The 12139-nt window shown below is 32.9% G+C and overlaps 1 long non-coding RNA gene across 1 annotated transcript; it reads left to right on the top strand.

Annotated features, from left to right (window-relative positions):
- Window positions 1-8770: 8770 nt before the first annotated feature.
- Window positions 8771-11662, top strand: LOC133203855 (uncharacterized). The gene is made up of 4 exons (XR_009723483.1): window positions 8771-8888; window positions 9560-9643; window positions 9736-9870; window positions 11498-11662. It is a non-coding gene; the product is annotated as an uncharacterized LOC133203855 (long non-coding RNA).
- The last annotated feature ends 477 nt before the right edge of the window (window positions 11663-12139 follow it).

Raw genomic sequence — 12139 nt, 5'->3', positions numbered from 1 at the left:
CCCAACTTACATGGATGATGCATCTAGGGATGGACAATACTAGACTTGCTTCAGATACTGGATCTGACCTAAATTTTTCTAGATGAGTGACCAGGTTAAAGTTTTTGGAGCAAGTCCATGCATTTCCAAGTAACTAAGCCCTACCTGGACCAAAGTTGCATGGAGGATGCACCTAGGGATGGACACTACCAGACTTGCTTTGGATGCTGGATCTAACCTTTATTTTCCAGATGAGTAATTATTAGCCTTACCAGAACCAAACTAGCATGGAATGATGTATCTAAAGATGGGCACAAGAAGACTTGCTTTTGATGCTGAATCTGACCTACATTTTTCAGATATGTGACCAGAGTAATGTCTTTGGAGTAGCTCTATCACTATATGACAATAATTGTTATGACTAAACTTGCATGGATGACGAAACTAGGGATGGACACTACCAGACATGCTATGGATGCTGGAACTGACCTACATTTTCTTTATGAGTAAACAGTTTAAGTTTAAAGTTTTTGGAGCAGGTCTATTCCCATGCAACTATAAGTCCTACTTTAACCAAACTTGCATTGATAATTGATCTCTTACAGTATTGGTACAAGATTTACCTTACTTATAGATACACATGTACCATTCATTGAGCTTTGTAATCTTTGATTACCTATGTTTATATGTTGATAAAAAAAACTCAATAAACAGTTAACTTTTTTGTAAAAAGTATCACTAGTCAACCAAGAAACTTGTTTTCCCTTAGATCGAACACACGTTTTGGTGGTCATTTGATTACAGGCAAAGAATTGATTAAAATTTTAAAAAAAAACTTCTAATATTTGGTTGATAAAATATTTCAGGAGGGATCATTTCAATGACAAAACAAAAGGTTAACAATGGTTTTCACAAGGGTGTCAATTTCATTTGTTATCCTCCAAAACAGGCACCATTTATGTAGTATGTTATGAATTAAAGCTTATGTATTCCCTGATCACATCTGTTTTCAGAGAAGACGAACGTCACCTTCGTCAGAAGCAGATTTTTACTGCCAGGCTGGCTTTGACCAAAAAGGTTTTGAGATCAAATTTATATCAGACTATAAAAGTAAGTTTATATTATTAATTTACTCTCAACATCTGTGGTTTTGTTTTGTAAAGTGGATGGATGTAGAAAGAATAATATTGCTTGAATTTCATATTTTGTCATTTATTTACATGATTATAATTTTTTATGCTGTTAATTTATAGTTTTGTGCAAAAAAGTTTAAGTCCAGATTGATCTGTATTTAAATTTAAGTTTGTATATTTTTTCCAAAAAATATTTTTTGTATAATTTTAACATAAATGATGTTTAAACAAATTGGAAATACTGGGACTGATTCTAGAGCAATCCCCTAGTTACAATATGATGTCACACAAAGACACATTTAGCAGAAGACTTGTACCTGGAAAATAAGATCTCAGAATCTGAATTGATAAATTTTTTTGTAATATTTTGTGTCTATAAGTAAGTCTTTTATTGAACCTATTTGACCAAAGTGAGCATCGTGGCCCATGGGCCTCTTGTTTGAAGACAGTTTTAATTTTTAAAAGGTGATGTTGAATCTAAATGCTTTGATGTTTTAGACATCCAAACGGCTAGCTCAGATGTGGAAGTGGAATCGGACCCTTTTAGTCGGGAATTCAATGGGAAATTCATTTGACAGTGATGATGATGATGAGATTAATTCAGGTAATATATATAAATATAATTATACAAGTTGCACTACCCAGTCTGCTGTTAAGCTAATTTCATGATAATGTCATAAAGAAGGTTTTAATATTTATCATGTTTATTCACATGTTTTTGGACACAAACTATTTTTTTTATGTAATGCCACCATCAGTATCAATACTTCATAAAGATAGGCTTCACCCAGTCTGACTATTAAGCTAGATTTATAATAAGGTTATGAACAAGGATATATTTTCATCAAGGAGCAGTGGTCTAGCTTCCACTTGTTGCAGTGTCTCCTAAATTGTGCACATCATTGAAGAACCATTTATAAAATTTTCAGATCAATCAGCCAGAACATTGTTATAGCAAACATGCTTAAAATGAATTTATATGCTTACATTGAAGTGATTTCCTTCCCCATAGATTTAAAAGTGTTGTAAATGGAAAGTTTATGCTTATAAAGAATTAAATATTTTGGTCCCTGGCTCTTTGCTATTGTAAGCATGTTTTACTGTATTATTCCCTGTTGTTTGAATAATTAATTTATCTTTATTTTGTGTGATGCCATTTTTACCATATCTACTAGTGTTGTCAACGAGTACCTAGTTAACCGGTTAATCGGCAAACAATGCGAGTATCAGATAGTAAAACTGCTACTCAGTTACTCGGATATATAGACAAAAGTAGAAAAGAAATGTTATTTTGTTAAGAAATGAATCTACACCTCTACCATTTTATTTACCATTATTTAACATTAGACTTGATCTAGCGTTTCACAAACATGACCGATTTGTTTTGATAACACTTAGTTTTCACAGTTTATCTAATTGATGGCTTTGATTGCCAAGCGGTATACAATGTAGAAAACCTGGGTTAATTATAATTACCTCACTTATACTGTGCTAGTCCGCAGTACAGGATTATTTTTAAACAAGATGCCTCCACAGCCATCAAAAGCATAGATTCCGAAATGTTTTAAAAGAATTTAAATTCGAAAGGTGTAAAATATGTAAAATGAAATTAACATACACAGAAACGAAACTAAAGTAACATTATATTTAGGACATCCGCAAAAATTGCCAACTATTATAGGATATTCAAGAACAAATTCATTTAGAAGCTTTATTTTGTCTTTTTGTAATTAAAAATAAACAAATGAAATGCATCTACAGTGCATTTGCGTTTGATATTGGCCATTATGTAAATGTTAAACATGGAAATTGTAATGACGTTACATATATTACAGTTATTATTGAATACATACCATGAGCAAGGATGTTTAAAGGTCTAAAAAAAATCCATCTGTGTAACCGTTTACTTGATCGGAAAAGTAAGCGAGTAACCAGTTACTAAAAATTGTCCGATTTGACCACACTAGTATCAACACATAATTATAAGATTGGATGCTGCTCGGTTCGGATGGCCAGAGTCATTTTTATGACATAATTGACGACATATTACTGGCATTTTGTTTTTCTCACATTACTTGAATTCTTGGTTGTCTACAACAAAAATATTTAAATTGATATTTGTTACAGAGATTTAATTTGCAAATTTAAAAATAATGTTACAGTAGTTAAGAACTGGAATTAGTTTAAAAGTAAGAAGAACTGGTATACATAGCTAACACAATGAAGCATCAGCAAAGTATTGAAATTATGAAGAATAAGAATCAGAGTGAAATGTATTGAGCATGGATGAAAAGAAGTGACATACTGTAATGAATGAGATTGAGTGGCCTTTTGCTTTTACTTAAGGATTTTCCAAAACACTGATTGATTTGTATTTGAGAATAAATTGTAGTATTATTATGAGATGCAAATCCAATTTAAAAGCTTCATCAAATTAAAGACAGACTGAATTATATGTCAAAAGAATGTGAAATGGCATTTCATTTTGAAATAAAAACATGATTTCAACTCAGAAAAACCAATGGGGTACAAAGTAAACAAACTGGAGTGACATACCTAGATTCTCTCTAATGGTCTAATACATGTATGTTTAATTTGGGATGATTATTTTGATTCCTTCATTCCATAGCAACATTGATGTGAAGCCAGCAATTTTTTTCATGCCACGTACAGTATCTAATAATCTCTGCATTAGTCACATACCTCAGTATTTGTGTCAACGTTTTGCGTTTCTATCTTTAACTTTAAAATTTATCACGCAGATGTAGTGTCAGAGGACAGTAATTGCACACGTAGTGATTTTCCTTCCCAGAGTATATTATTTACACACACATGTAGTGAGTTTCCTTGTCTGTTTAAAATTATCACACACATTTAGTGAGTTTCCTTGCCAGAGTACATTATTTACACAGATGTAGTGAGTTTCCTTGCCAAAGTACATTATTTGCACACATGTAGTGAGTTTCCTTGCCAGGGTAAGTTATTTACACTCATGTAGTGAGTTTCCTTGCCAGAGTACATTATTCACACATATGTAGTGAGTTTCCTTGCCAGAGTATATTATTTACACACATGTAGTGAGTTTCCTTGTCTGTTTAAAATTATCACACACATGTAGTGAGTTTCCTTGCCAGAGTACATTATTTGCACACATGTAGTTAGTTTCCTTGCCAGAGTACATTATTTACACACATGTAGTGAGTTTCCATGCCAGAGTACATTATTAACACACATGTAGTGAGTTTCCTTGCCAGAGTATATTATTTACACACATGTAGTGAGTTTCCTTGCCAGAGTGCATTATTTACACACATGTAGTGAGTTTCCTTGTCTGTATACATTTATCACACAGATGTTGTGAGTTTCCTTGCATTGGTTTATTTTCATTTTCGATCAATGTTTGGAATCAGCTTCTGTTTCAATGTTATCGATTATAATCAGACACCAGATTTCTACTTTACAAAGCATAATTTTGAAATTTTAAATTCAAAAGTAATGAGAATCTTTTATCAAGTATATTTTTAGAATCTACACACCTAGCTTAATTAAAAATCAAAACAAAAAATGGGGGTTAATGTGCTTCTCTTGGCGGTATTGAGCATTTAGTTTGACTTTTTTGCACTGTAAATACGTCTTACACATAAATCAATTTTTAAAGTTTTTCCTCCAGTATTTTTTTCAAATAAATTATGGGAACAAACGCAGTCTTATTTCACCTTGAATAGGTGTATTAAAATTTGTGACAACAAAAAATTTTCAAATTACTTCGCAAGTTCAATTATTTGACCTTTTTGCACTCAGAAAATATTTTTCTGGCATTAAAAAATTTAACAAGCAATAAAATATCTTGAAAGTAATGACATTTTACTGAATTTAAGAAGAATGGTTAAAAGTATTTTATATATTCAGAGAAGAAAATTAAAAGTGGGGGTCTGTGATGTTAATTTTTAGATATTACCAAAATAGTGCTAATTTTAAGCTTAATTTAAATTACGGCTATTTTTTCTGGATTTTCACAATATATTTGCTATACTTATCAAATATAATGATAGAATTCATGATATTTTATTTGATATATAATTTAGGACCAGCATAAAACAATTCATGGCTCAGAATAACTCTGTGTGTAGGCTGCATGGAAAAATAGGAATCCAAACTTAATATACTTTAATTACTTTGAAAGAGAAAGAAATGATCATTTTCTTCTAAAAAACCTTCCGCCACAAAATATACTGTACGTGTACATAAATTGGCGTATTCAAAATTTAGCGAAATCACTGGGTTTTGAGGTGTTGGCGACATCATGAATTAGCGCTATAAATGTCTGTACAGTATATTGTATTTATAAATGATTTCTTAGTGGTATTCATGAATTAGCGCATTGTTGTCTGCGCCAAGGGCCCCCTAAAATATGAAGCCTGCTTTTTTAAGTACACATACAGTATTTCCTCACTTAATGCTTTTGGTATGGAGTTTTAACTGAATATATTTTAATTGGTATTGTAGAATCCAAATTTATTGTAAGAACTAAAACATTATGCAAAAGTGGAAATACAGGTTAAGACAAAAATCTGCTCAAAAGCTCAGGAGCATTTTACTTCTTCTGGAGAACCACTTGGCAATTTTAATTTGTTCAAATGAATGGTGACCAACTTTTCAAGGAGAAATAGCTATGAAACAGTGAAAATTTGATTCATATAAAAATCTCCTTTTATTAAACCATTGAAACTTATGTGGAAGTGTCCTGACATGGTATAGATTCAAGTTTGCATGTTCAAATCTGATTTAATGGGGTAGGTGGAACCAGTATGGAATCAATATTTTTTTTACATCAACATATAAAAAAAATGTCATAATAAGATGCAGTCATAACATGGTAGTTTGTTCAATTGTCTTTTTGTAATTAAAAATAAATAAATGAAGTGCATCTACAGTGGGGTAGGATAGGGCTACAATTAGGGGTTGAAGTTTTTCATTGGAATGTATTTCACAACAGGACATTGATTAGTGATATTAATGTGCTAGCTGTTATCCTCAGAAAGTGCTGTACAATTTTTTTCCCAATCATGGTTCCTAGAGGTACCCGTAGAGTGGCACAACAATAGTGGATTAAAGTTTTTTGTGGGAATATAAAGGAAAAAATGTTTAAAATAAAAAAGAAATGGAACTTTTTTTTTAAATACAATGTATTTTGTGATAAAGAACAAACAGCAGCATTTTTTTCTTCCATAACTGGTACCATTGAACAGAGCCATTCCACCAAAAATGTTAATTATTCCTAGTTTGAGAGCATTAATATTTTTCATCAAATTTTGAATTCATCTATTTTTATGAGGAAAAAATTGTAAAATGCTAAGTTCAAAATCTTTGGGATTGGTATTTTGACTACTTTGTATGGACATTCTTTAAATAGTGCACTGTGCACAAAGGATGACTGCACTTAAGGACATGCGAAATTTGCAACAAAATAAACTTTTAAAACAAGCATTTTTCTTTTCATTGCAAGAATGGTCAACATCCAATCTACAACTTTATGTAATTACGTTTAATAAAAGTGTGTATTTACGAAGTTCGAATCTGTTTTCAAAGGCAGGGGTCATCACAATTTCATGAATCTCCATTCGATAATGAGGACGCCCACTTTTTTACTGACTTTATACATAGTCAGCGCATGTTTGTCTATTGTTCTACGTTTAACAGTAGTATATTTGCATAAATAATAATGTGTCAAAAGGAGATTGATAGACAAACATGCGCTCATGGTTAAAAGGAAAAAAAACTGCTTCTTCTTACATTTGCTCTCTGTGTTGTAACCAAGGATTGTGACATGCTGAATATTATAATTCACCATGTGATTTCTTACCTCAGGTAACTTTGTGAATACTAAATTCCGTCACGTGACTTGTAAGGTAGCATGTTTGTGCTAACTAGGACATTGTTCGAACACGTTAAGTCATCTGGCATTGATATAAAGTCTGCTTTAATTACATTGGCGTGCTCATATTGTTAATTTCGTTTTGAAACCTTTATCAGAAGTGTATTTGTGCCATACAGAATGGAGAGGGAGATTGGAAAGAGTGATCACGTTCTTTTTTCCAAACATGTCATTGTTATTTATCAAGTCTAATTTTAGACCCATTCTTACAATGTTAGCTCCACCCCTCATGCATACCTAATGTTCAATCAAGGGCAGATAAGTGTAAATTCACTATATTTGGAAAGCAGTAAGGACAAAAAACATTGAATCATTTCATTGTATCACAGTCTAAAATCATTTTAAGATTTAAATTTGGTTCCAAATTGACAGGATTCTCTCAAAAACATACAAAAGTGAAATAAGGTTTAGATATAAAAGCAACAGAAGCAACCGAAAAAGACCCAAATATAGGCATTAAGTGCAGTCATCCTTTGGTTGAGAATGCACATTTAGTTAAGTATTTTAGTATATCCCTGTTTGTTCAACCTATATATACTGTCCTGTCTGTCCACTTTATTTTGCAAGTCATCTAAATATTTAAGTGGTAGCCAAAGAAATTCATTTTCAGGTGATTGATTAGTTTTTGTAGATGTGTATGAATTTTGATCTCTCCCCTGAAGCTAAGCTGAAGTGAAGTGATAATTCTGTTGAACATGAATTGTTAGATATCAAATGAATTCCAAACTTTAAGACTTCGTTTCAATACGAAGGGATATGTTAAGATTCGAGCATTGATTGGTGTATACAATTAAAAGAATGTCTTTGTGCTTGCATGATGAACTGGGTTGAAAAATTTTGAAAATATTAAATGTTTCCCTCAGCTTGTTGTGATCCTCCTGGACATCCAAGTGTTTTCGACATTGATGAAGATTTTGTCACTCTGTCTCTGTTGGACCAAACCAAGAAATGATGGTTTTAAGAAGATTATAGGATATGTCATAGAATACGAAGACCCCACCACTGGAGGCAGGCTAATGACTACCCAGTAGATGAGTGTGTTTATGAGGGTGAGTAACTGATTACTTGTTGACACATGTATCTTTCTTATGAACTAGTAAGTGGATTTACATGTCCTTTTGTTGCATGTAATTAGTATATTATGGCTGAAAACTGTGAAAAGATGTTTTACGAAAGTGATTCTTGAAATTTGTTTTGTTTACAAAACTTAAATTTGAGAATTTTTTCATCAGTGTAGGGATTAAAAAAGGACAAGGAATACAACTTCCACATACGGGCCAAGAATCTTGAAGGTTTTAGTGAGTCTAGTGATGTGATTGGTCCCATAACCCCCATTTCAAATACAGTAAGTATATTTGAAAAAAATTATAACATTTTAAAAAACAATTACCATATTGTACTTTAATTTCAATTATTTTTTCTTTCACATTTTTAAACTTTTATTTTAGCCAAGGTTTTGCCACCTGGTGTACCAGAGGCTGTCAACAATTCTATAACTTACCTGAAATGGGAACCACCTAAGCATAATGGTGGCTGTAAAATTACAGGTACTAATTTAAAAGTAGAATAAAAAAAGGGAAATGTTGATCTCTGTTCAAAACACATAAACACTGTAGCAGTTGATAATATTGATTATCTTTGTAGACTACCTTGTGGAAGAGAGGTTTAAGGGAGCAGAGATGTGGTTTAAGTGTAATGAGTATCCCTGCACTGACCTCTCTTTACTGTCACCGATCTTCCTCAGGACTCAGAGTGGGAGTTTAGAGTTACAGCTGTTAACTTTGCTGGAAACTGTGAGCCCAGTCTGTGCTCACCAGCATACAAAATCCAGGAGAAGATTGGTATGTTGTCAAGTTAATAAATGTATAGTACATTATTATGGTACTAGAAAAAAGATTTGGAGGTCAAATTAAACCATAATGTGTATTTTCTTCTCAAAGCCCATAATATTCTCACTTTACTGGTCAGGAGCTGAAATTTATGTGAAAGCTTCCTGATGTAATAAAGATTTTAAATTGTTCAAAAAATGGCCTTTGAGGTAGATGGGGCCACAATAGGGGATCAAAGATTTACCTTGAAATATATACATACATTTATGTACTGGTTAAAATCTTTATGAATCCTCTTAAGAACAACTGGACCACAAAAAGTATTTTTAAACCTTCTTGTAGCTTCCTTATTGTTCAAATCATGGCCAAAGGGAGGAAGGAAGCCCGGGGGGGGGGGGGGGGGGGGGGGGAATTCAGGGACCCTTTAGAGTTAGGATAGGGTCATAATATGAGTTCACAATTTTGCATGGGAAAATTAAGGAGAAAAACTCTTTATAAACATTAAGAAAAGCTTCTTTTAAGTTACATGGGAAATATTGTAGCCCATGGGACTCTTCTTTGCATGCACATAGTAAAGGCAAAAAAAAAAATAGATAACCCCTATTGTATTCATAAATTTGAATCTTACTTTTTAAGAAAAGTGTTATTTTCCAATTTAATATCTAATTTGAATGTTTTGACAGAGTCTTTTGCAATTGAGCAGGATGAGGAATCACACCAATCATTTGTAAATGAAAGCAGCAGTCATGATGTTGTCAATGAGAATGGTAATCTATATTTATGATGTTGTTTGGATGTTACAAATTAAAAGTTAACCCAATAAAAATGAATAGTCTTAAAATGATAATTTCTTTTTTAGAATTTTAAATAGGATATGATACAGGGCCACTTTTAAGTGATGAAGCAGACGAGTATGATGATGGTAATGATGATGAATCATACCATCCTTCAAGCGATGAAAAAAGCTGTGATGAAGATACCATTAATGATCTTGGTAATAAAGCTGAAAACAGAACTTTCTTAAGCTCAAGTAAGCTTTTCTGATCAAAGTTCGTCCATTGTCCATCTCCAGCGTCATTGTTGTTTCAAATTTTCAGCTCCTTCTCAAGAACCACTGCGTCAATTTCAACCAAACTTGCCACAAAGTATTCTTGGGTGGGGGATTCAAGTTTGTTCACATGAAAGGCATCACCCTATTTTAAGGGGATATAATCAAAAATAAGTGTAAATTTGATGGCATCTTTAAAAAAGTCTTCTCCAGAAACAATGGGCAGAGTTGTTTACTTGTACAAATTTTTAGGATTTCCCATGAATCTTCGAGTAAAAATGTGCTCTACAGATTCACGTTGAAAATATACAGATTTTCCCTAAAGACGGAAAAAAATCGGAGTCGTTCACAAAATTTGTCAATCAGTTTGATAAAGAAGCTTGTTGATTGAAGTGGTCTTATCAAAAATGATCTAAAAACAATATAATTACGGCAAATGTAAAATATGTAAGCAACAGTAGACAGCATACGGTGACATGCGTAGTTAGTGCTTAGCATTTGTATAACAAGGGGTTCTTCATATAAAAATGTCTAATAAGCTGGGTTGCATTTTTACTGACAAACTGCTCAAAATACTGACAACCTCTAGAATACTGACATCAGTTAGAAAAGTTAAACAGGTCTGAGTGGGCCAGAAAAATTATTCTCCAGAACAGCAAAGCCATGACAAGTCATATTAATACAGAAGCATACTCAGGTAATGTAGCTTGAAGTTTTATCAACTAATGACCCCTGGCAGAAGGGTGGGGACACAATGGGGCATAAGACTTTTACATGGAATTATATAGAAAATGTCTTTAAAGGCCTTCTTCTCAAGAACAGCAAAGCTATGATTTGTTATATTAATACAGGAGTATTTTTCAGGTAGTGTACATTCAAATTTATTCAAATCATAACATCAAGGGGTAGGATGGGAGAAGTAGTTTCAGGTTTGTTCAAATCATCACCCACAGGGCATAGGGTGGCACCAATTGTATAATTACTCAAACTTTTCAATACTGAACTGATTTCTGCTTTTCTCTTGCAAAAGGGCTCAGGTGTCATGGACCATGGGCCTCTTGTATAAGGTGTTATGTATTACATTGTACAATATGTAGATTGTTTAAAGTGAATTAAAATTATGTCAGAATTTCTGTCTTGAATTTTAAGTATGACTGTTTCTTTATTACAGTTAAGGATTAATTCCATAAGTTGTTTTTTCTCCAGACATGATCACAGTCTGATAAATTGACAAAATTCATTTTAAATAAATTACTTTCCTTTGCATCACATTAACATGATGTTCATTAGCCAGCATTATAAATTATAAATATCTCCATAAGGAGCTTAAATAGAGTGTTTCAATCATGCCTAACAGATTGAAGTATGGAAAAACAACTTTCATACCTCTTCATTAGGTTTGAATGGGTAAGATGAGGCCATAATAGGCAATCAAAGCTTTGCATAGGAATATATAGGGGGGAAATGTGGAGGGCCATTGTGACTTGGGTGAGCCATGTGGCCCATTGGCCTCCTCTATAAAAATAAAAATGAATCCCTTTTGTCAATACATGTACATATATAATAATTTCAGATATGCCCAGTAAGCCTCTCAAATCTGAAATGCAGCAGAAACAAGCTGCACTTGCAAGTGACAGTGAAAAGGACAGTGAATGTGAAGATGATCATGATGATGTCAGCAAAGTATTACCACAGTCAGAGAAGCGAAAGACCAGTTTTTTAGAGGCCAAAAACATCGTCTGGGAACTATGATAATAAAAACATTCATGTCTCTTTTGTGAGAAGTTTTGCCAGCAGGCCAATTGATGGTATGCATATCATATAAGCCCATAGCTCTTTAAGTACAAAAAATTGTGAGATTCGTTTTTGCATATAGGTTCAGGATGGAGCTGAATATTGAAAAAATATATCCTATAAATTTTTTTTCATGGACATGTAGCAGACAGCTGTTTGCATAATTTAAGCAAGTAATTATTTTTTAACCGAAATTTGTGAAATTTATCGCTCATGACCCATTGTTCATGCAAGGTTTACCTATTTATTATTTATATTGACACTGCAACAGGCCCATAGAACCCCCCCCCCCCCCCCCCCCCCACTTTTTCTGAGTATAGTATTTTGCTATAGTAAAGTATCCTTTATATCCTGGTTGTCCCCCCCCCCCTTTTTGTTGCAATAAGGTCGGTTCAGTAAATAATGTTTTTTTTTTGCTTGT

The sequence above is a fragment of the Saccostrea echinata genome, unplaced genomic scaffold (genome assembly GCF_033153115.1).
Source record: "Saccostrea echinata isolate AGI-Se365-2 ecotype Australia unplaced genomic scaffold, CSIRO_AGI_Sech_v1 ptg000052l, whole genome shotgun sequence".
NCBI classification, from domain to species: domain Eukaryota; kingdom Metazoa; phylum Mollusca; class Bivalvia; order Ostreida; family Ostreidae; genus Saccostrea; species Saccostrea echinata.
This window is presented reverse-complemented; position numbering and strand designations above follow the sequence as displayed.